The following is a 25226-nucleotide window of genomic DNA, read 5'->3' on the forward strand; positions in this document are numbered from 1 at the left end:
TTACGATCTAAGTACTTGTAATCTGCTGTCCATTTGCCATCGAATGCGACAAGCAAGAAATTTGTATGCATCCTGTATTTAATGAACCCAAATAATTAGATATTTAGAAGTTACACTATTTAAAAATATAACTCTAGTATAATAAGCTGGAATTATTTGAGATATTCATATTAATTAAGCAAATTCCAGCTTATTATACCGGGGTTACTGGAGTCACACATACTTCCAGTATAATATACTGGAAGTGTCTAAGTTTTACATATTAAATTAATAAACGTCCAGTATTCTATACTGGTGTTTTGTTCTATACCATTTTATTTATAATTTTTGTTAGTAGTTTGGATGAAAGTACTTCCAGTGTAATACATTGGAGTTTTGCAGATTAATACAAAAAGCACTGGCGTATTATACTTGTGTTTTGTTTATTTTTGGAATCTAGAACTGTAAAACTATTTTATGAGATATTTCTAGTATAATAAGCTGGAAGTATCTCAGCTTTAGATATTAATTTAGAAAGGTCCAGTAAATTATACTTGCATCATGTTCTGCGGGATTTTATATTATTTTTTGTTTTTTTGAACAATGTAGATTTTATTAGTTACGATCTATATATGTCACGACCCAATCCCTGAACCCGGTCGTGATGGCACCTCTCGTGAAGACAAGGCCAGCCAGACCAAAACAGAACACCTCTTTTAAACAGTTAATCATCATAAACATAATAACATATAATATAATACTCATAAATTGCGGAATTTTAACGTTAACAACAGCAAGAACCATCCCGACACAGCCCAAACCGAGGTGTCACAAGTCATGAGCAACTAAGAAGTCCGGATACAAGTCTACTGAACATAAAATCCGATACAATAGTTCAAAAAAAAGATGGAAATGATAGGATAAGGGAGGCACAGGGCTGCGAACGCCAACAGCTACCTCGTAGTCTCCAAATCACTGCCTGGACTGGGAGAAATCAGCACTCAGGAGCAGACTCTGCGATGCCTGAATCTGCATACATGGTGTAGGGAGTAATGTGAGTACTCCGACTCAGTGAGTAACAATTATAAATAATGGCTGAAAGTATGAAAACACGTAAAGACACAAAGTAATTCCATATTAAGCAGTAAAATCACTTAAAGCGGTAAATCAGTGAAGAATCAAATGATATTCCTTTTTAAAACAAGTAAAACAGGTAATTTAATAAGTAAATAACAAGTAGAAATCCGCCCCTTGGGCACAGTATCAATCGGTCAGCATAGTATCAGCCCCTCAGGCTCACTCTCAGTACAGTATCAGCCCCTCGGGCTCACTCTTGGAATAGTATCAGCCCCTCGGGCTACCTCACAATCACTCACATCAACCCCTTGGGCATAGAATCAATCACTCAGAACAATAGGTACTCGCGCTCACTATGGGTGTGCATACTCCGGAGGGGCCCCTTACGGCCCAAGCGCTATATCAAGCCACCTCGTGGCATCATCACTCAGCATATCCTCACATCACTCAAGCCACCGCGTGGCATATAAAGTATCTCAGGCCATCGGCCTCATATCACTCGGCCTCACATCACGCAAGCCACCGCGTGGCATAAATAGTAACTCAGGCCCTCGGCCTCATATCACTCAGCATATCCTCACTTATGGCCCTCGCCTCACTCAATCCGGAAATCATCATAAGCCCCTTGGGCATTAGTAAAACAGTAGTCCTCAGCCCAAAACATGATGTAGAAATATCATTTTAGTTTCAAAACTGAGTAAAAGTGGCTGAGTTTGTAAAACAGTAGATATCAACAGGACTGAGTTCAAATAATAAGTCAAGTAGTGAGGAAACAGTGATAAAAATTCCCGAAGGGTTCAAATAGTTGGCACGAAGCCCAAATATGGCAATCAGCCCAAATCATGATGATAACAAATGAATTTCAGTCAAATATTCGGTAAAATCATCAATCGGAATGGACCAAGTCACAATCCCCAATAGTGAAAGACCCCACACTCATCATCCAGCGCGTATCTTGCCTCAATATAGCACTACGATGTGCAATCCGGGGTTTCAAACCCTCAGGACATCATTTACAACCATTACTCACCTCGAACTGGCTAATTCTCTAGCTTGCGATGCCTTTGCCCCTCGAATTGGCCTCCACGCGCATCGAATCTATCCAAAATCAGAACGAATATGTCACAATATGCTAAGGGAACAAGGCCCAAGCGAAAACATTCGAAAAATATCAAAAATCACGAAATTAGCAAAACCGGAGCATCGGGCCCACATCTCGAAATCGGGTAAAATTTACATTTTCAGAATCCTCATACCCTCACGAGTCTAACCATACCAAAATTATCCAATTTCGATACAATTTGGTCCTAGAAATCATCATTTTACATTTTTGAAAGGTTTCACAATTTTCTTCCCAAATTCCATCTCAAATCACGAATTAAATGATGAATTCAATGATAGATTCATGTATTCTAGCCAAATCTGAGTTAAAATCTCTTACCCTGATGAATTTCATGAAAAACCTTCGAAAAATCGCCAAAATCCGAGCTCTCCAGGTTAAAATATTAAATAAAACCCAAGACCTCGTATTTATAGGTACCCCTCAGGTTTCAGCTACCGTGGCCGGGCCCACTTTTGTGCGGTCCGCGCGACGCCTACCGCGGCCGCGGACGCTTTTGTGTGGTCCGTACGACGCCTACCGCGGTCGTGCCCGCTTTTGTGTAGTCTGCACAGCACTCAACGCGGGCACACTTATTTTTGTGCGGACCGCGTGAGTGAGTTCTGGGGCCTGCAACCCCTGTAGACCTGCTATATCTATGATTTTTGCACTAAAACATCTCGGAACCTACCCGGAACTCCCAAAACCTCAAACCAATTGCACCAACATATCCCATGACATCGTTCAAACTTGCTCAAAACTTCAGAATGCTCACAACAACATCAAATCGCCAATTTAACATAGGATTCAAGCCTAAGAACTCCAAGAACTCTTAAATTATGCTTTCGATCAAAAGGTCTATCAAATCTAGTCCGAATGGCCTGAAATTTTTCACACACATCCCCAATGACAAAATGAAGCTACTACAACTCTCAGAATTCTATTCCGACCCCAATATCAAAATCTCCTATCAACCAGAATTTGCCGAAATATCAATTTCGTCAATTCAAGCCTAAATCTTCTCTACAACTCCAAAACCCATTTTGATCGCGCTCATAGGTCACAAATCACCTCTCAAAGCTAATTGAACCATCGGAACTCACTTCCGAGCCTTTTAACATATAAGTCAACACCTAGTTGACTTTTCCAACTTAAGCCTTCTTAAAAGAGACTAAGTGTATCATTTCTTACCAAATCCTGTCCGAACTCGAACTAATCAACTCGGTCACATAAAACACGGATAACGAAGCGTAAAGAAGCTAAAATGGGGGAAACGGAGCGGCAACTCATGAGACGACTGGTCGGGTCATCACATTCTCCCCAACTTAAACAAACGTTCGTCCTCGAACGAGTCAAGAAACATACCTGAAGCCTTAAACAGATGAGGATATCTGCTCTGTATCTCCCACTCGGTCTCCCAGGTAACCTCCTCCACGGGCCGACCTCTCCACTGCACTTTCACTAAAGTTATATCATTTGACCTCAACTTTCGAACCTGGCGACCCAAAATAGCCAATGGCTCCACATCAAAGGTCAAATCATCATCCAACTGAACCGTGCTGAAGTCCAAAACATGAGACGGATCCCAATATACTTCCGGAGCATAGAAACATGAAATACCGGATGCACACTCGACAAGCTAGGTGGCAAAGCAAGCTCATAAGTCACCTCCCTAATCCTCCGAAGCACCTCAAAAGTCCCAATAAACCAAGGACTCAACTTGCCAACACCCGACTAGGCTCCGAAATATCCAATCTCACGAACCGATTGGCCAAGGCCTGAACATCAACTGCAAGGGGTCTCTCCCCAACTAGAATATATGCCAAACTCCCCATACTCACTGCCTTTCGGCTCAATGCATCGGCCACCACGTTGGCCTTTCCCGGATGGTACAGAATAGTGATATAATAATCCTTAAGGAACTCCAACCATCTCCTCTGCCTCAAATTAAGATCTTTTTGCTTGAACAAATGAAGACTGCGATGATCAGTGAACACCTCACAAGATACGCCATACAAGTAATGCCTCCAAATCTTCAATGCATGAACTATGGAAGCCAACTCCAAATCATGAACGGTGTAGTTCTTCTCATGGGGCTTCAACTGACCAGAAGCATAAGCATTAACTCTACCCTCCTACATCAACACACAACCAATCCTAACTCTCAAAGCATCACAATACACAGTATATGAACCTGAAACTGATGGCAAAACCAACACTAGAGCTGTGGTCAAGACAGTTTTGAGCTTCTAAACTATTGTATCGGATTTTGTGTTCAGTAGACTTGTATCCGGACTTCTTAGTTGCTCATGACTTGTCACGACAAAATCCCCGAACCCGGTCGTGATGGCTCATCTCGTGAAGGGATGGTTCCTGCTGTTATTATCGTTAAATTCCGCAATTTATGAGCATTATATTATATGTTATTACTGTTTATGATGATTAACTATTTAAAAGAGGTGTTCTGTTTTGGTCTGGCTGGCCTTGTCTTCACGAGAGGCGCCATCACGATCGGGTTCGGGGATTGGGTCGTGACAAGTCATGAGCAACTAAGAAGTCCGGATACAAGTCTATTGAACACAAAATCCGATATAATAGTTTAGGAAAAAAAACATGGAAATGATAGGATAAGGGAGGCATGGGGCTGCGAATGCCAACAGCTACCTCGTAGTCTCCAAATCACTGCCTGCACTGGGAGAAATCAGCACTCAGGAGCGGACTCTGCGATGCCTGAATCTGCACACATGGTGCAGAGAGAAAGGTGAGTACTCCGACTCAGTGAGTAACAATTATAAATAATGGCTGAAAGTATGAAAACACGTAAAGACACAAAGCAATTCCATATTAAGCAGTAAAATCACTTAAAGCAGTAAATCAATGAAGAATCAAATGATATTCCTTTTTAAAACAAGTAAAACAGGTAATTTAACAGGTAAATAACAAGTAAAAATCCGCCCCCCGGGCACAGTATCAATCACTCAGCATAGTATCAGCCCCTCGGGCTCACTCTCGGAATAGTATCAGCCTACCTCACAATCACTCATATCGGCCCCTCGGGCATAGCATCAATCACTCAGAACAATGGGTACCCGCGCTCACTTTGGGTGTGCAGACTCCGGGGGCCCTTTACGGCCCAAGAGCTATATCAAGCCACCTCGTGGCATCATCACTCAGCATATCCTCGCATCACTCAAGCCACCGCGTGGCATATAAAGTATCTCAGGCCATCGACCTCATATCACTCGGCCTCACATCACTCAAGACACCGCATGGCATAAATAGTAACTCAAGCCCTCGGCCTCATATCACTCAGCATATCCTCAATTATGGCCATCGGCCTCACTCAGTCCGGAAATCATCATAAGCCCCTTGGGCATTAGTAAAACAGTAGTCCTCAGCCCAAAACTTGATGTAGAAATATCATTTTAGTTTCAAAACTGAGTAAAAGTGGCTGAGTTTGTAAAACATTAGATATCAACGGGACTGAGTTCAAATAATAAGTCAAGTAGTGAGGAAACAGTGATAAAAATCCCCTAAGGGCTCAAATAGTTGGCACGAAGCCCAAATATGGCAATCAGCCCAAATCATGATGATGACAAATGAATTTCAGTCAAATATTCGGTAAAATAATCAATAGGGATGGACCAAGTCACAATCCCCAGTAGTGAAAGACCCCACGCTCATCATCCAACGGGTATCTTGCCTCAATATAGCACTACGATGTGCAATCCGGGGTTTCAAACCCTCAGGACATCATTTACAACCATTACTCACCTCGAACTGGCTAATTCTCTAGCTCGCAACGCCTTTGCCCTCGAATTGGCCTTCACGCGCGTTGAATCTATCCAAAATCAGAACAAATACGTCATAATATGTGAAGGGAACAAGGCCCAAGCGAAAACATTCAAAAAATATCAAAAATCACGAAATTAATAAAACTCGAGCCCCGGGCCCACATCTCGGAATCGGGTAAAATTTACATTTTCAGAATCCTCATACCCTCATGAGTCTAAGCATACCAAAATTATCCAATTCCGATACCATTTGGTCCTTCAAATCATCATTTTACATTTTTGAAAAGTTTCACAATTTTCTTCCCAAATTCCATCTCAAATCACGAATTAAATGATGAATTCAGTGATAGATTCATGTATTCTAGCCAAATCTGAGTTAAAATCTCTTAACCCGATGAATTTCTTGAAAAACCTTCGAAAAATTGCCAAACTCCGAGCTCTCCAGGTTAAAATATTAAATAAAACCCAAGACCTCGTATTTATAGGTACCCCTCAGGTTTCAGCTACCGCGGCCGCGCCCACTTTTGTGCGGTCCGTGCGACGCCTACCGCGGCCACGGCCGTGCCCGCTTTTGTGTGGTCCGCACAGCACTCAACGCGGGCACACTTATTTTTGTGCGGACCGCGTGAGTGAGTTCCGGGGCCTGCAACCCCTTTAGACCTGCTACAGCTATGATTTTTGCACTAAAACATCCCGGAACCTATCCAGAACTCCCAAAACCTCGAACTAATTGCACCAACACATCCCATGACATCGTTCAAACTTGCTCAAAACTTCAGAATGCTCACAACAACATCAAATCACCAATTTAACATAGGATTCAAGCCTAAGAACTCCAAGAACTCTTAAATTATGCTTTCGATCAAAAGGTCTATCAAATCTCGTCCGAATGGCCTGAAATTTCGCACACACATCCTAAATGACAAAATGAAGCTACTACAACTCTCGGAATTCTATTCCGACCCCAATATCAAAATCTCGCCTATCAACCGGAATTTTCCGAAATATCAATTTCGTCAATTCAAGCTTAAATCTTCTCTACAACTTCAAAACCCATTCCGATCGCGCTCTTAGGTCACAAATCACCTCCCGAAGCTAATCGAAACTCACTTCCGAGCCTTCTAACGTATAAGTCAACACCCGGTTGACTTTTCCAACTTAAGCCTTCTTAAAAGAGACTAAGTGTCTCATTTCTTACCAAATCATCTCCAAACTCGAACTAATCAACTCGATCACATAAAATATGGATAATGAAGCGTAAAGAAGCTGAAATGGGGGAAACGGAGTGGCAACTCATGAGACGACTGGCCGGGTAGTCACATCCTCCCTAACTTAAACAAACGTTCGTCCTCGAACGAGTCAAGAAACATACCTGAAGCCTCAAATAGATAAGGATATCTGCTCCGTATCTCTCACTCGGTCTCCTAGGTAGCCTCCTCCACGGGCCGACCTCTCCACTGCACTTTTACTGAAGTTATATCCTTTGACCTCAACTTCCAAACCTGGCGACCCAAAATAGCTACTGGCTCCACATCGAAGGTCAAATCATCATCCAACTGAACCGTGCTAAAGTCCAAAACATGAGAGGGATCCCCAATATACTTCTGGAGCATAGAAACATGAAATACCGGATGCACACTCGACAAGCTGGGTGGCAAAGCAAGCATATAAGCCACCTCCCCAATCCTCCTAAGTACCTCAAAAGGTCCAATGAATCGTGGACTCAACTTTCCTTTCTTTCCAAATCTCATAACACCCTTCATGGGCGAAACCTTCAGCAAGACCTTCTCACCAACCATGTAGGATACATCTCGAACCTTTCGGTTTGCATAACTCTTCTGGCACGACTGTGCTGTACGAAGCCTTTCCTGAATCACCTTCACCTTCTCTAAGGCATCCTGAACCAAATCTGTCCCCAGTAGCCTAGCCTCGCCGGGCTCGAACCAACCAACTGGAGATCCACTCCGCCTCCCATACAAAGCCTCATATGGAGCCATCTGAATACTCGACTGGTAGCTGTTGTTGTAGGCAAACTCTACAAGCGTCAAAAACTTATCCCATGAACCTCCAAAATTGATGACACAAGCACGCAACATGTCCTCCAATATCTGAATAGTACGCTCGGACTGTCCATCCGTCTGAGGATGAAACGTTGTGCTCAACTCCACCTGAGTACCCAACTCTCTCTGAACGGCTCTCCAAAACTATGAAGTAAACTGAGTACCTCTATCTTAGATGATGGAAACTGGAACACCATGCAACCGAACAATCTCCCGGATATAAATCCCTGCCAACCGCTCTGAAGAATAGGTAGTACATACAGGAATGAAGTGCGCGGACTTGGTCAGCCGATCCACAATCACCCAAATAGCATCAAATTTCTTCGAAGTCCATGGAAGTCCAACAACAAAGTCCATAGTGATCATATCTCACTTCCACTCGGGAATAACCATCTGCTGAAGTAAGCCACCCGGTCTCTGATGCTCATATTTCACCTGCTGACAATTGAGACACCGAGCTACAAATCCCACAATATCTTTCTTCATTCTTCTCTACCAATAGTGTTGCCTCAAATCTTGATACATCTTCGCGGCATCTGGATGAATAGAATACCGCGAGCTGTGGGCCTCCTCCAGAATCAATTCTCTAAGCCCATCCATATTGGGCACACAAATCTGGCCCTGCATCTTCAACACACCATCATCACCGATGGTTACATCTCTGGCATCATCATGTTGAACTCTGTCCTTAAGGACAAGCAAGTGCGGATTATCATACTGGCGCTCTCTGATGCGATCATATAAGGAAGACCGAGAAACCACGCAAGCCAACACCCGACGGGGCTCCGAAATATCTTGTCTCACAAACCGATTGGCCAAATCCTGAACATCAATTGCAAAGGGTCTCTCCCCAACTGGAATGTACGCCAAACTCCCCATACTTACTACCTTTCAGCTCAAAGCATCGGCCACTACATTGGCCTTTCCCGGATGATACAGAATAGTAATATCATAATCCTTAAGCAACTCTAGCCATCTCCGCTGCCTCAAATTAAGATCCTTCTGCTTGAACAAATGCTGAAGACTGCGATGATCCGTGAATACTTCACAAGATACGCCATACAAATAGTGCCTCCAAATTTTCAATGCATGAACTATGGAAACCAACTCTAAATCATGAACAGGGTAGTTCTTCTCATAGGGTTTCAACTGACGAGAAGCATAAGCAATCACTCTACCCTCTTGCATCAATACACAGCCAATCCCAACTCTCGAAGCATCACAATATACGGTGTATGAACCTGAAGCTGATGGCAAAACCAACACCGGAGTTGTGGTCAAAGCTGTCTTGAGCTTCTGAAAGCTCTCCTCACACTCGCCCGACCATACAAATGGTGCACCCTTCTGAGTCAACTTGGTCAAGGGCGATGCAATGGATGAAAATCCCTGAATAAACTGGCGATAATAGCCTGCTAACCTAAGAAAGCTACGAATCTCTGTGCTTGAGGATGGTCTAGGCCAACTCTGAACCGCCTCTATCTTCTTTGGATCAACATGGATACCCTCGCTGGACACTATATGTCCCAAGAATGCCACTGAACCGAGCTAGAACTCACACTTGGAGAACTTCACATAAAGTTTCTCCTCCCTCAATCTTTGTAACACTACACGCAAATGCTCTGCGTGCTCCTCCTGACTACTCGAGTACACCAGAATATCATCAATGAATACAATGACGAATGAATCCAAATAAGGCTGAAATACACTGTTCATCAAATGCATGAACGTTGTTAGGTCATTGGTCAGCCCGAAAGACATGACAAGAAACTCATAGTGACCATATCTAGTCCTGAAAGCAGTCTTAGGAATATCTGAATCCCTGATCTTCAACTGGTGATAGCCCGAACAGAGATCAATCTTGGAGAACACACTCGCTCCCTGAAGCTGATCAAATAAGTCATTAATGCGAGGCAAATTATACTTGTTCTTCACTATTACTTTATTCAATTGCCTGTAATCAATGCACATTCTCATTGTACCATCTTTCTTTTTCACAAATAAAACTGGCGCACCCCAAGGTGACACACTAGGCCAAATGAACCCCTTATATAGGAGTTACTGAAGCTGCTCCTTCAACTCTTTCAGTTCTGCTGGTGCCATACGATATGGCGGAATGGAAAGGGGTTGAGTGCCCGGCACCAGGTCAATACCAAAATCAATATCCCTATCCGGCGGCATGCCCGACAGGCCTGCAGGAAATACATCAGGAAAATCCCTCACAACTGGGACAGAATCAATACTAGGAGTCTTATCTCCAACATCTCGCACAAAATCTAGATATGACAGACAACCCTTCCCAACCATACGCTGGGCTTTCAAGAAAGAAATCACTCTGCTAGGAACATAATCAATCACACCACGCCACTCGATCCGCGGTACACCCGGCATAGCCAAAGTAACTATCGTAGCATGACAGTCTAGAATAGCATGACACGAAGATAACCAATCTATGCCCAAAATAACATCAAAGTCCACCATGCTCAATAGCAATAGATCAACTCGGGTCTCCAGACCCCCAATAGTCATAACACATGACTGGTACACACGGTCCACAACAACAGTATCGCCCACCGGGGTAGATACGTGAACAGGTAAAGAAAGAAACTCCCGGGGCGTACCCAAATAATGAGCAAAATATGTGGACACATAAGAATAGGTGGAACCGGGATCAAATAATACAGCAGCATCTCTGTGGCAGACTGAGATAATACCTGTGATGATAGCATCTGAAGCAATGGCATCTGTCCGGCCTGGAATAGCATAGAAACGGGCCTGGACACCGCCTGATCGACCTCTCCCTCTGGGGCGACCCCTGACTGCCTGACCTCCACCCCTAGCTGGCTAGGCGGGTGGTGAAATAACTGGAGCGGAAGTAGAGGGCTGACACCTCTGTTGATACTGAACATCATAAAGTCTAGGACACTGTCTCCTTATATGCCCAAACTCTCCGCACTCGTAACCTCTGGCACTAGAAGGACCAGTAGAATGACCTGCGATGGAAGAACCCTGTACTGATGGAGCACGAGATGAACTCTGAGCTGGGAGGGCACTTAGTGAAGGTTGACCCTGCTGAGAACCATAATAACCACGACCTGAAGATCCCCCGTGATACTCTGGACGGGCCGACTGAACGGGCCTGAAAGAACGGCCTTTACCATTATGGAACTGGCCCCTAGACGGAGCACCACTGAAACTACCAGAACCTCGAGGCCTCTTGGCCTCCCTCTCCTCTCTATCCTGCCAGTGAGCCGTCTCAATCTCCCGAGAAATATCAACCACCTCCTCAAATGAAACACCCAAAACTCTCTCTCTAGTCATCAAGATACGGAGATGGTAATTAAGGCCATCAACAAATCTCCTGATCCACTCACGATCGGTCGGAACCATCCAACTAGCATGACGAGCCAACTCAGAAAACCTTGCCTCATACTAAGACACAGTCATATCTCCCTGCTTTAGCCACTCAAACTCCTACACAGCTCCTCCCTGCAGGACTGCGGTACATACCTCTCCAAGAAGAGAGTGGATAACTCCTGCCAAGTAAGGGGCGCTGCACCAACTGGCCTACGCCTCTCATATGCCTCCCACCAAGTGAAGGCAGCCCCAGTAAATTGAAAAGTAGTAAATGCCACACCACTAGTCTCAAGTATCCCTGCTGTACGGATCATCCGCTGACACTTGTCAAGAAAAACCTGGGCATCCTCGCCCTCAGCACCACTGAATGACGGAGGCTGGAGCCTGCCAAACCTCGCAAGACAGCGTTGCTCATCATCTGCCAAAACTGGTACTACAAACCCCTGAGCTGGTGCAATCGGCTGAGCTGGAGGTGCCTCCGGGGTCTGCAATCCCTGTACCACCTGCTCAGGTGTGCGAGCGGTGGGGGTCTGGTTGCCTCCCCCGGCCTGTGAAGTAGCCGCTACTGTAGTAGCTGAAACTGCCTGAGCTAGGCCAGTGCAAACGGTCAGGATCTGAGCCAAGGTCTCCTGTAGACCCGGAATCCCAATAGGCACTACCGGTGCCTGGACTGGAACTGGGGCAGCTGGTGGATCAATAGGTGCTGCCCTCGCTACCCTACCTCTGCCACGACTACGACCGCGTCCACGGCTTCTGGTGGCCTTAGTGGGTGGCACTGGTGGTCGTCCACCTTGTCCAGTAGCACGAGTCCTCGCCATCTGCAAGAGAATAGGATAACAGAAGTTTAGTTCTCGGATCAACCAAAGTTGCACGACAAGAATTTCAAGAATATGAAGTTTTTCCTAAAGGTTCTGCAGCCTCTCGAGGATAAATACAGACGTCTCTGTACCGATCCGCGAGACTCTACTAAACCAGCTCATGACTCACGAGACCTATGTAACCTAGGCTCTGATACCAACTTGTCACGACCCCAATCCCGGTTGTGATGGCGCCCAACACGATGCTAGGCAAGTCGGACCAATTACCACTTACAATCCCTTCTTATTAGAATTCATTACCAATTTTCAGAAATAGATACCAATTTAATATAAGTAGAAGTCTGAAATAAAAGATGAAATATATGGAAGGCCATAATGAAATCTCTACAAATGCCCAATGATCTGGTGTCACAAGTCTGAGCCTCTAATACAAGGTTTCAACAGCCTAATGCAGAAATATGTCTAAAATGCAGAATAGTAAAGAAAGATAGAGGGAGAAATCGGGTATGCGGACGCCATGCAGCTACCTCGATAACTTCGATGAAAAACTGAACGGCAGGAAAGCTCGCTCTACACCTCAGGGACACCTGTACCTGCACGCACGGTGCAGGGAGTAATGTGAGTACTCCGACCAAGTGAGTAATAACAATAAATAATGGATGACGGTATGAAATCACGTAAAGGCACTAAGCAGTTCTATATCAAAGTAGTAAAACCATTTAAAGAGCAAGCAGTAAAGAAAATTGAATGAAACTCTTTGAACCAAGTGAAATTAGGTAATTTGAAAGGCATTAATCCAGTATAAATTCGCTCTTCGAGCATTTCTGTTCATTTACTTATTTCTTACCCTCAATACTCAATTCATATACTTCTCACAATAACCGAAATCAAATCATATATATATACCGCTGCGGCGTACAGCCCGATCCATATATCGTTGTGGCGCACAGCCCAATCCATAATAATAATAGTCAATTGCGCTCACTGGGGGTGTGCAGACTCCGGAGGGGCTCCTACAGCCCAAGCGTCATATTGCTGCGGGCTGCAGCCCGATCCATATAAATATTTACATATTTGTCACGGCACACAGCCTGGTCCATATAAGTATTTTCTACGGCGTACAGCCCGATTCAATATATGTATTTGCATATTTGTTGCGGCGCGCAGCCCGGTCCATATAAGTATTTGTTGCGGCGTGCATCCCGATCCAATATATGTATTTGTTGTGGCGTGCAGCCCGATCCAATATCATATATAATATCCTCACTATTGGGTCCTCAACCCCTCTCAGTCATTATAATCACAGCCTCTCGGGCACAATAATATAAGGTAGGGATCTCAGCCCACATATTTCTCTCATTTATGGTTAACATTTCATAACCCGGTTCATATCATTTTTAAACAATTAGAAACATGACTGAGGATATGATTTTTAGCAAATAAGTGAGCAAAATTAGTCAAAAATCCCATAAGGGTTCTACAGGTCGGCACAAGGCCTCAAACATGGCAACTAGCCCAAGTCAGGATGACAATGCATAAGTCTTAGTCAAAATGTAGTGAAAATATCAATTGGGATGGACCAAGTCACAATCCCCAGTAGCAATGAACCCCACGCTCATCACGCAGCGTGTGTCTCATCTCAGTATAGCACTACGTTGTGCAAAATCCGGGGTTTCAAACCCTCAGGACATCATTTAAAATTATTACTCACTTCAAACTAGCCAAAGCTCTAGCTCGCTATGCCCTTGCCTCTCAAATTGGCCTCCTTGCGCGTCGAATCTGACCAAAGTCACAACGAACATGTCACATTATGCTAAAGAAACAATACCCAATCGAAAACAATCAAAAAATATCAAAATTCTCGAAATTGGCAAAACCCGAGCCCCGGGCCCACTTCTCGAAATTCAGAAATTTTTACATCAACGGGTTCCTTATCTCCCCACGAGTTCATACATACCAAAAGTTCTCAAATCCGACCCCAAATGGTCCTCCAAATCCCCAATCAAAATCTCAAAATCTCAAAATCTCAAGCCCTATTTCTTCCATTTTTAGCAAGAATTCAATGATTTTCTAGGTAGATTTCACAATATAAATGAGTTTTAGGTCCAAAATTCTTACCTCCAAACGTTTCTCCTTGAATCCCTCTTCAATCTCCTTCAAAAAGCTCTCAAAATGATCAACTATGGCTGAAAAATGGACCTAAATCGTGGACAAGAGGACTTAAAAACATTCTGCCCAGGCTTTATCGAGGTGTACCTTGCGTTGTGCAGGTTGTACATCCTCTTACCATTTTCCCTACTGTACATCTTCTGTTAAAACGCCTATAACTCGTTGTTAAAATATCCAAATGACAAACGGTTTGAATATTTATACGAGAGAATGATTTCCCTCAATTATGTTTAAACCTCTAAAGTCAACCTCAATTAGAAAACTGTTTTCTTATTTCATTAATTAAAAATGTTGATTACAATCTTATTACAAGTAGAATCTTCAAGAATAACGTTCTGTTATTTGTTCCAACAAGTTCTTTAAGCTATTCCCGATTTAATGGAAAATAGCGGGGTCCAATTGGTAAACTTGGCTTGGGCTGTGAGATTTCCTAAGTTTAATAGTAGTACATTAGATTTGAGTCATTTGACCCAATCCAAACAAGATATACGCAAATTAAAGAACAATCTTATAGGAGCCAATTTAATTGATTTAGGTCGAGTTTGCTCAGATTGCAATCTAATTTTAGATTCTGCTTCTTGCTCCTGTTAGAGTTCTTTTTTTTATTCCCCTCCCCTTTGATTCCCCGTTTGGAACTATTGCTCCTTTGGTGGGGTCTTGTCCCCTGTTAGAGTTAAAACTTAGGATTTTAGCTTTTTCAAGCAAGGGTGACAATTTGGTACTTAAGATTTAATGTTATTCAATGCGGATTGGGAGACGCAGTTCGTGAATTTTGATCAGGGTGAAGCAGTAAACATATTTTCCTTCCAAGAATCAGTTTTTAAAGAGTAGAACTGGACTTGGGTGTCTCTCAAATCGTTAAATATAAAGTGTGTTACCTTCACATCTCATTTGTTCATGAGTCATAACCAAAACCATAAGAGCTGTCGTGTAGTCTCCACTTATTTGTGGTTGGTAGCAAGAGGCAAAGTCTTTGATTCTTTTGTACAAGGACTCCAAATTATGTATAATCTAGTAAAATCAACATGCACCAAGTACAAACCATTAATACATGAGCCATACATCCTGATAATAAGTGCCTTTGTTTTGATTGCTAATTCGCTATGATACAAGTTTTCTTGTAAAATACTATGTCTTTCTTATTGCTCTTATGGTATTTGTAATATTTCAGACTTTAATAGAGTCTCACATCGATAAAAATATAAGAGATGTTTGGTATATAAGTTAACAAGCCTTAAATTTTAGTGACGCGTTTTAAATTCGTGAGGGCCTAGACCCTAAGCGGGCAATATCACTAACGGGGTAGTTTATTACAAATAGTAAATCCCGGTTAGGAGGGGAAAATCGGAGTGCTGAGTCTAGGCGAATCTCATGCACTGTATATTGGTAAAAGTACAAAAGAGATACTGAACTAATAAGTTAACAAGCCTTAAAACTTTGTGACACGTCTTAAAGCCGTGAAGGCCTAGACTTGAGGGGGACAAAATCATTGGCGAACTCGATTATTACGATATTTCATCCAGAGATAGGAAATGTAGCGAGGAGTGTCCTCTTTAATTATTATCATGTTAACTGATAACCTATACTAAGTTAAAGACAGCTCAAACCAAATTACAACTAGCCTTATAGGTAAAAACATTGACTCCTATAATTCGCTTTTTAGGTTGCATAGGAATTAGGAAAGAAGCTATAAATGCAAACTTGTACTATCTGAGAAATATTTTCAAACTAGTAGTAAAGCATTCAAAGAAGTCAGAAATGACAGAAAGCTTTTTATACTAATGCTTTAGAAAAGTGAATACATGCAACTCACCTACAATTTCTAAAACATAAGTGCACCACTAAAAAAAATAGAAAAAAAGAATGTTACACAAATAGCCGGCCAGATTCAATATTTATATTTTTTAGTTGATATACATAGATTATACATTAATTATATATAATTATACATATATTATATATGAATTATGGAATAATAGACATCTACCGGCTATTTTTAGTTTAAGAAATTAGATAGACGTCTATTTGACTTGAATCTTCGAAAAAGAAAGTTGTAATTAAAAATTGATATCTATTCCTTTAGGTAAATAATTTAATATTTAACTAAGTGCATCATTCAATCTTTTTGGAACATATGAGCCAACAGATACCATTAGATCAATTTTAGGAAATACATTGTATACGGTCGAAACCAGGTGCCACCGATTTAGCAGGCTCGAGACTTCGCACCGAGGGCTGGAGTTCGATAAAAACCAAGCTCGGGCTCGAAGGCAGAATAAGAGACCCGAAGACTTAAGTGTTCAAAGAACATCGGAGCCAAGTATGACCAACTCCGAGATAGTGTCGTTATGAGTTTGTTACATAAGGACAAGATTCTCGTCACGTCCCCAAGATCATAGTGTAAATTCAGGAATTGATTTGTATGAATCCATACCAGCCGGTTATACAACTGTCCCAATAAGATTCTTTACTGTAAATGGAAATGTACCTTATTTAAGAGTCACTCGTATATAAAGTGGACCTCAAACATTTGTAAACATCATCTAATCATTGGCAAAGAATATACTATCTTACTTTTTGCCCATTGTTCATGAGAATTGTCTTTTAGTTTTATTGCTCTTGCTTTATTGTTCTTGGTTCACCTCGAGGTCACTAAACTCGAGGTCGCTATTGCCTACTAACTTATCTGCTGGTTTAGTCTTGCTTATTTCCTTCATATATACTTCACAACCACAAATTAAATTTAATTGTTACTCATATTTTTTAGGTAAACACATATACATAAAATATTTAGTTTGATAAAAAATTATGAGTTCACGTACATCATATTTTGGGTGCTAAATCCGCCCATGGATATAAAGAGAGGAAGGGCAATAGATATTAAATCTTAAGGTTCCATCTTTTTCATAACACTAAATTTATATGTTTATCTTTTTTTGGTTTTTCCATTCATTTCAACTTCTGAATCTTTTTTTTTAAAAGGTGAGATAATTTCGAACAGCTATTAGACCAGATTAATTGTTAACTTTAATAAAGTGCTGAACCCTGGGGTCCATTATGTTTGTTTGATTTCAAATTAGTCAGAAAATTCAGCCTTTGCATAATGACAAAAAGGCATTTGATTAGGAAATTTGATTATTGAGGGGATCTTTATTAGTTGAAATCCAATCATAATCATCATGCTTCTTCTCGCACATGCTTAACCTAGTGGGCGTTTGGACACAAGAATGGTAAATTTCCGGAAAAAATGAAAAGTGAAAATAATATTTGAAAATTAAAGTTGTGCTTGGATATAAATATATTTTTAGATTGTTTTTGGAAAAATGATTTGACTGCAAATTTTAAAAAATAGCTTTTTAGAGTTTTTCAAATTTCAAAATTTATCTTCAAGTAAAATTTAAAATTTTTATGGCCAAATATTGACTTCGGAAAAAGTAAAAGAATTCGGAAAAAAGTGAAAATATTTACATGGCAAACGGGCTCATCTTTTTTTGCTCGCTTTTACAACTTTTGTCCTCATTCATGATACGCTAACCCTCTTAAATAGATTAACAAAAGCAAATTTCCACATTGCGTTCGCATGGGTATCTCTTTATTATTCCTTATATATCTGCAGATAATATCTAATTTTTATTAAGGGAACCTTGAAACAATGTTTGTCTATGTGTCATCTATAGGTTACAGGTTTGAGCTGTGAAATAAGTCTTGATATTTGCATCTGGATAGACTACTTACATCAGACCTTCTTGAGATGCGATCCTTCTTCGAACTCTGCATGATCGCGGAATGTCGGGCTGCATTTTTTAGTATTAATTGGAATCTGATTACGCCCAACTATGCCTTATAAAAAGGACTAAGCGGTTGTTGCAAATATAATCTGATTTACAAGTCCGGAATCGAATTCCACAGAGAACTAAGGCTTAGTTACTGTTGTTCAATATTGCTAAAAAAACACAAGTGCAAGCAATTTACTAATTATAAAGATTATAATATTTATTTCTAACTAATTAACTAACAAATACTAGAAAGCAGTAAAACTATCCATTAACAAGGATAAGGATTGGAGACAAGATTACGGAGGTCTAGAGTTATGGTGTCCCCTATTGTTGGAATCCTTTCCGCTACGTTATTTATAAATTTGCCTAAGTCTTCTCGACCGATCATGAGCACTCTGACTGTTGTAACTCTCTCTCGAGTAATTACCACAATTTACTAGACATATTCTCCCGAATTACACTAGCTGGGCTTAGTTACAGCTTACTTAGATCGCACCCAAGGTTTCGTTATCCCTAATTCCACCTTTAAACCATTCGTATTGATCCCTCATATACATTAGGAGTGGTGTTGTTCAACAACTACCTAAATATGCACTCTATCCCGAGTAATACATACTAAATAAGCACGGTCGATTCAAAGCTCTTCAACAAACCACAATAATAACGTAGTTGAACAAATAGAAAAAATACTATAGCAAATCTATATTAACGTAACAGGAAAATCAACTTCCAATAGGTCCCATCAAAACCCTAGATGACAAATTAGCTATTCATAATAGTATGCATAACTATAATACTAGAATTCATAACCAATAATAGAAATAGGAAGAAGGAAGTGAAAAACTTGTAGAAGAATTCTCCGCCTTGCTCCTAGTGTGTTCTTGCCTCCTTAGGTCGAATCTCCTCTCTAATATTGGTCTCTCTGTCCGATCTCTCGTCTCCTCCTTAAAAGTGGCATTTTTAGATCTATTTATATGTGTAGGAAGAGACCTAAACATGTAGGTCACGTCCTAGTCAAACTAGGAGACGAAATAATTCTTCAAAACTCGGACTGGATCTCGCCCCAGGCCTGGCGTCGCCAGCCTAACGCCTGGTGGACCTGGCCTTTGCCTGGCCTCGCCTCGCCATCCTAATGCCAGCTTCAAGCATGGTGTCGCCAGGGTTTCTCATTCACTATTCTCGAGCACACTTTCAACGTTAAAGTATCCTTTTTGCTCTACTTTCATCTTCAATTCACCTACACACAAAATAGACTCCATTACACGCAAATAAAGTGTAATTTATCAGTAAAGCATATAAAATGCAAGGCAAATAATGTACGAAACTACGAAATTATAGCCACAAATTAATACCCCACATTTAAATATTGTTCGTCCTCGAGCAATCAAACTACACTTATAGACACGACCTTTTTAAGCAATTCTCCTAACTAATCACACCAAGAATCTTTAAAATAGACTAAGCACAAGGGTATAATATCTTCACCTTAAGATTTGACTCACAAGTACCACCCATTATTCATAACTCACCCACTTACTCTAACATAGACGTCACTGACATTACCTTTCTTCATGAATCACGTGCCCTCACTCAACAAAAGAGAGTAGTTCCACACACAATAGAATTTAAGAACAATTAGGAACTCAAGATAGAAAGAATTCACTCACTCTCAGAAATAACATTCATATGCTACAAAAGATGTACCATAGGCTTGCCCTAGTGTACTACTCTACTAATCGAGCTCATTCAATCTAGGATCAAGTAGGACTTTAATTGATTGTAATATAGGTTGCGGGTCGGGTAGGATATATTTGGATATAAGAGTCACTGCACCTCCCTAAGCACTTTAATACTTATACCTTAACATTCAAACCCCACACTTATGAAAAACCATGACTCCACCTTCACATCAATATACATCAACTCCCAAATTATTTAAGCACAATTACATCAAGAGTTACCACTTGTCAATGAATATTTGCACACAATACAACTCTTTTTTTCCTTTTTCAATTCAAGTGGCTCTTGCTCTTTCAAATCAGTGTACATTTCTCTTTATTTCATTAGTTCCACTCAAAAGTTGAACCAACCACCCCACACTTTAACTTTTACAAAGTTCATAACAATTCAAGTGCTCATGAGATGTGAAAAGGTTCAAATAGATGGTCAATTCAAAAAAAGGGGTAAGGTTTGTAATGTGATTATCAAAAAAATAAGATTACAAGCTCAAAGGGGTTAATTATGATACATAACAATTAGGTGGGTAAAATATACATATGGCTCAACAAAAAATAGTATATATCACTTTCAAGACTGCACAAAACTACTATTTTGTTTTGCAAATACACGGAGCAAGTTCTAGACATCAAATGCAATGCATAGAATACAACAAACCTCACACGCACATGGCACATGACTCACTCAAGACTAGATTATCAAGACATTCTAGTCAAAGCAGTTGAGTAAAGTTAAGAATATACAATTTAAGGTACTTATACAAGAGTCAGAAACTGAGCCTAAGCGTCACAACCAAAGTACTCACTATTCTCAAGGCATAACAAAGTCAAGAGATATTGGTTCAATTCAATTCATCTTACACTAGCTCCTACTCCCAAAAAATAAAATTAACTACACCCAATTCAAATAAACTCTTGGAAAATAATCACGGCACAAAGAAAAACTAAGGAGGAATTACTACACTACCTACCAAGAATTTTTGTTAAGACTTAAATCCCTCAAGAAAATTGTCTAATAGATCCATCGTCGGGCAAAGTCCAATCATTTTAAAAAATAAAGCATTATTCAATTAAACTAACACAACTAAAGTACCATACTAAGTCACCCATACAATCTCCTCACCTCACACTTAAAATTGTGTATTGTCCCCAATGCACACCATACTAATAAGAGGGTGGAAGAAACTCCCTGGTAGGCCAAAGGCTGAAGCACTAGCAGCTCATAGGATACTCAGACTTCTCCCAGGCTTGGTCCTTCGTGCGGGTACCTCACACTTAGTTCCAACCATCTCGTTTGTCATTGCATCCTTCCAATAGCTTTTCTTTCCATGCTCCTAGAAAATAAAAAATTGACAATACAAAAATAATACAATTAAAAAAATAAAATAAAAATAAAAAGCGGTAAAGTTGGATTGCCTCCCAACAAGCGCTTGATTTAATGTCGCTGCACGACGCGAATCACTTTCTGCCTCCACTTTGAACTTATGAATTGGACCCTAAGTTTTGATTATGCTCTATGATCATGCTCCTGGGGTGGTGGAACGAATCTGACTAGCCCAATAAAATAATGTAGTATTCTGCACTTCTTGGCCTTTAGATGAGATATGTGTCACACCTCATTTTTCCGCACCCGCGGGGGCGCAAGGGAGTTTTTTTTATTCAATTAAAGGACAATCGAAACGGGATTGGTTTATTTATTTCAGAGTCGCCACTTGGGAGATTTAGGGTGTCCCAAGTCACCAGTTTTAATCCCGAATCGAGGAAAAGAATGACTCTATATTACAGTCTGCGTACCAGAAATCCGGATAAGGAATTCTGTTAACCCGGGAGAAGGTGTTAGGCATTCCCGAGTTCCGTGGTTCTAGCACGGTCGCTCAACTGTTATATTTGGCTTATTTATCTGATTTTAAATACAATATGAACTTGTGTGCAAATTTTATCTTTAAACCGCTTTTATCACTTTACTGTTTTTATCAGGAATTGCAACGTTGTGAAAATGTATCTCGAACCGCGTTACAATCAATGTACCCGTGGTCGTCGACATACTTTGACTCCGTTGAGATTTGGATTTGGGTCACATCAATGCGCACCCGAGTTTAAAGAAATTAAATTATTAAAGATGCGCCCTAAGCGACTAGCGTATTTATTTTGGGTAAGACCGTGGAATTTTACTAACGGTCCATCCCGAAGTTCAAATAATTTTTAAAGCAAATATTGACTGAGGGCCCCGCAATTTGTATGTTTTATTTGGCGAGGCTCATCTCGTTCTTTATTTTTAATGAATTTGCAACGTCATGGACATGCATCTCGAACCACGTCACAGTCAATGTACCCGTGATTAGAAACACATTTCGACTCCGTTGAGAATTGGATTTGGGTCGCATAAATGCGCACCCTAGTTTAAGAAGGTAAGATTTATTAAGGCGCGTCCTAAAGAGTCTATCGTATTGTTATTTTAGGAGGGTTGTGAGATTTGCTAAACAACCCGTCCTGGAACCTAAATGCTTCGATAATATACATTTAAACAAGGGCCCCGCATTTGCACGTTTTGTTTATTTTCATCGAGGCTCATCTCGTTCTTATTTTAAAAGGATATCCTATAGCAACTACGTTTCTTATCGCGTTTGTCCTTATCAATTGAAAACAGTAGATAGTCCTAATTAATTACATGCTTGCAAGTTGTTTGTAACAACATTCAGAAATGCCTACAATCAGAAACGAGGCTGTCCGAACAAGTAATCACGGGCCCAAATCCAGCCCAGCGTGATTGGCCAGACCTGGGCCACTGCTTGTTCAAAGCAGGCCGACTTGGCCTGAACTCGACCCTTGTGAGGTTGAGGCCCTGAATTTGTGTTCCTGATCTTAAGACAGGGTTTTAAGAGTTATATATAGCAATTTATTGGAAAGGAAAGAACTTATTTAGTGTACGAATTTTATGCTTGGCATACATTACATGCTTATACTACACTATTGCACTAAATCTGAGATACAACCTGTTGCCTTAGGCATACTCTTATCACCATCCTATATACACAATCTAACATTCAACTAACATTCGTTGATAGTTATCAGGCCTGAAGGCTATCTCCAGCATCCAAAACAGGCATAAAATTTCCTACATTACATGATATTTAAAAGGGCAAACTATGTATATAAACAAAATTCTTCAGGTCTTTCATTTACATTCATGCTCAAATTTCCAGCTACATCTGACAGTGTATTGGGTGTGTACCTGGTATAGGAAGGAAAGGAAGAAAGAGAGTGATCAGTTGAGTAGTATGCAACGAATACAGCAGCAGCAGACACACAGCAACAACACAGCAACAAAATCAACCAACAAAGATGAAGCTCCCGAGTAGTCGAGCAACAAACAACAAATCCCAGAAACAGAGTAGGAACCAGCAGAGACAGCAGAGTATTCAATGTAAACACCCCAGCAATTCAACAACCACAAGCAGCTCAAACAGGCAACCAACAGTAATTGGCCAAGACAGCTAAACCAACATAAACTCTTATGTAATTTTCAGACAGTGTTTGGTTACAATATCTGAGACTTTATGTTTCTTGTTTTTCTTTTCTGAAGACTAAGAAATGTCCAGCCCCTTTCTAAGTTCTCAAATGGCCTATTTATAAGCCAAATGACTCAGTGCAGCTAGGCTGCCCTCGTGCTGCAACTTTGCAGCCTGCCCATACTCTGTTAAAGCCATGCCTAAGCATCTTTTGTGCCCAGCCCCTTTGGTTCCCCACGCCTGGTTTTTTCTTTAATCCAGGGTTATGGGCTTATTTTAGTATTCATTTTAAGCCCCATACCCTTGTGTCTTGTTCCCCATTAGTATTAGTTTAATCTTAATTAGTACCCTACTTGTCAGCTTCATTTAAACTAATTTTTCTGTCCTTTTGACACCCCAGAATACCCCTGCTTAACCTTGATTATTACTGCCCTGCCTATTGCAGCATCAGGGCAGTTTTGAACTGATGAAAGTTCAAATTCAAGGCTGCCTGGGCTGAACCTTTTCAATCATTTTTATAATGCAAACAAACCATTTTAACAATGCTGGGGCATTCAGTTAGTGGCAACGTTCAATTAGTCATGCGACATTATTAGCTCGTTTGATTCATTAGTTATAGAAACTAATCAACGACATTTATCGAGTCGACTATACTAATTATAGCAGGTAATAATCAGTCGCTCATATAAACAATACGTTCAGGGACCTAAAGGGCATCAGACAATTTTGTGCTCAATTACTGGGGCCTATATAAGTTATTCATGCGACGACTATACTAATCGGACATGCTCATCATAGGATACATTTAAATCATACACAGAAACAATTGACCAAATAAAAGGTCTTTACTGAGAGGAAAGAAATTAAGAAACTATCAAAAAATAAAAAAACAATTACCACACAGCAATGCTAATGACTTAATCAGCAATTAATATAAACGAAAAGGGAAAGAAAACTTACCGAAAAATGTTTAAATCAAACAGACCCAAATTCGACTCAACTCTGCCCATTTGAGGCCGAACAAATTTTAACCAGGGTGTTCTCACATGAGAACACCTTGGTTAAGATCCATTGAACCTCAAAACCCCTTTCAAGACCGGCCGGATTCCCCAGGTGCATGTGTTCTAAAGTCTGGATTTCCAGATCTAATTTTTAAGGAGTTGTGGGTAGATTCGGACCAAACCAAGCTTGGTTTGGTCACGAAGAAGGTCAGGGGAGTGGCTGATACAAAGATGGTGAGGTTTGGTGTAGATCGAGTTTTGCCTCGAATCTTCAAATCCAGATTCGAGACGATAGGAGATGATTCGAGGTTCGTGGTTAGTGGATTCGTGTTTAGGACAGTGAGGTGGTCCTAGGGTGTTCAGGAGGTGGCCACCGGCGTCCATGCCGCCGGCTTTAATGGCGAGGGAGATGGGGGCGGCTAGGGTTTCTAATGGGAGGTCCGGGTTTGAGCTTGGGGACGAAGGGGTGGGGTGTTGGTATAGGGGGCGTGGGTGTAAAGGAAGGTTTATATATGGTCTATGGGATTGGATCTGAGCCGTTAGATCATATGATCTCAACGGCTTGAATCCGAGGGTGAGAAATGAGACGGGGTCGTTTGGTAGTGAAACGAGGTCGTTTGGTTTAAATAAGGGGTTGGGTCAGGCTGGTTATTTGGGTCGGGTTTTGAAACGGGTTACTGATAGAGGTCCTGAGCCGTTGTTGGACGGATGGCTCAGATCGAACGCCCTCATACGGCGTCGTTTGAATTGCTGCTTAGGCAGCCGGTTTTGGACTGGATCAGTGCTGGTTGGGCCTGTTTTCGTTTCATTTCTTTTGGGCCCAACCGATTTCCTTCCCTCTTTGTTTTCTAATT

The sequence above is a fragment of the Nicotiana tabacum genome, chromosome 10 (assembly GCF_000715075.1).
Source record: "Nicotiana tabacum cultivar K326 chromosome 10, ASM71507v2, whole genome shotgun sequence".
Lineage (NCBI taxonomy): Eukaryota > Viridiplantae > Streptophyta > Magnoliopsida > Solanales > Solanaceae > Nicotiana > Nicotiana tabacum.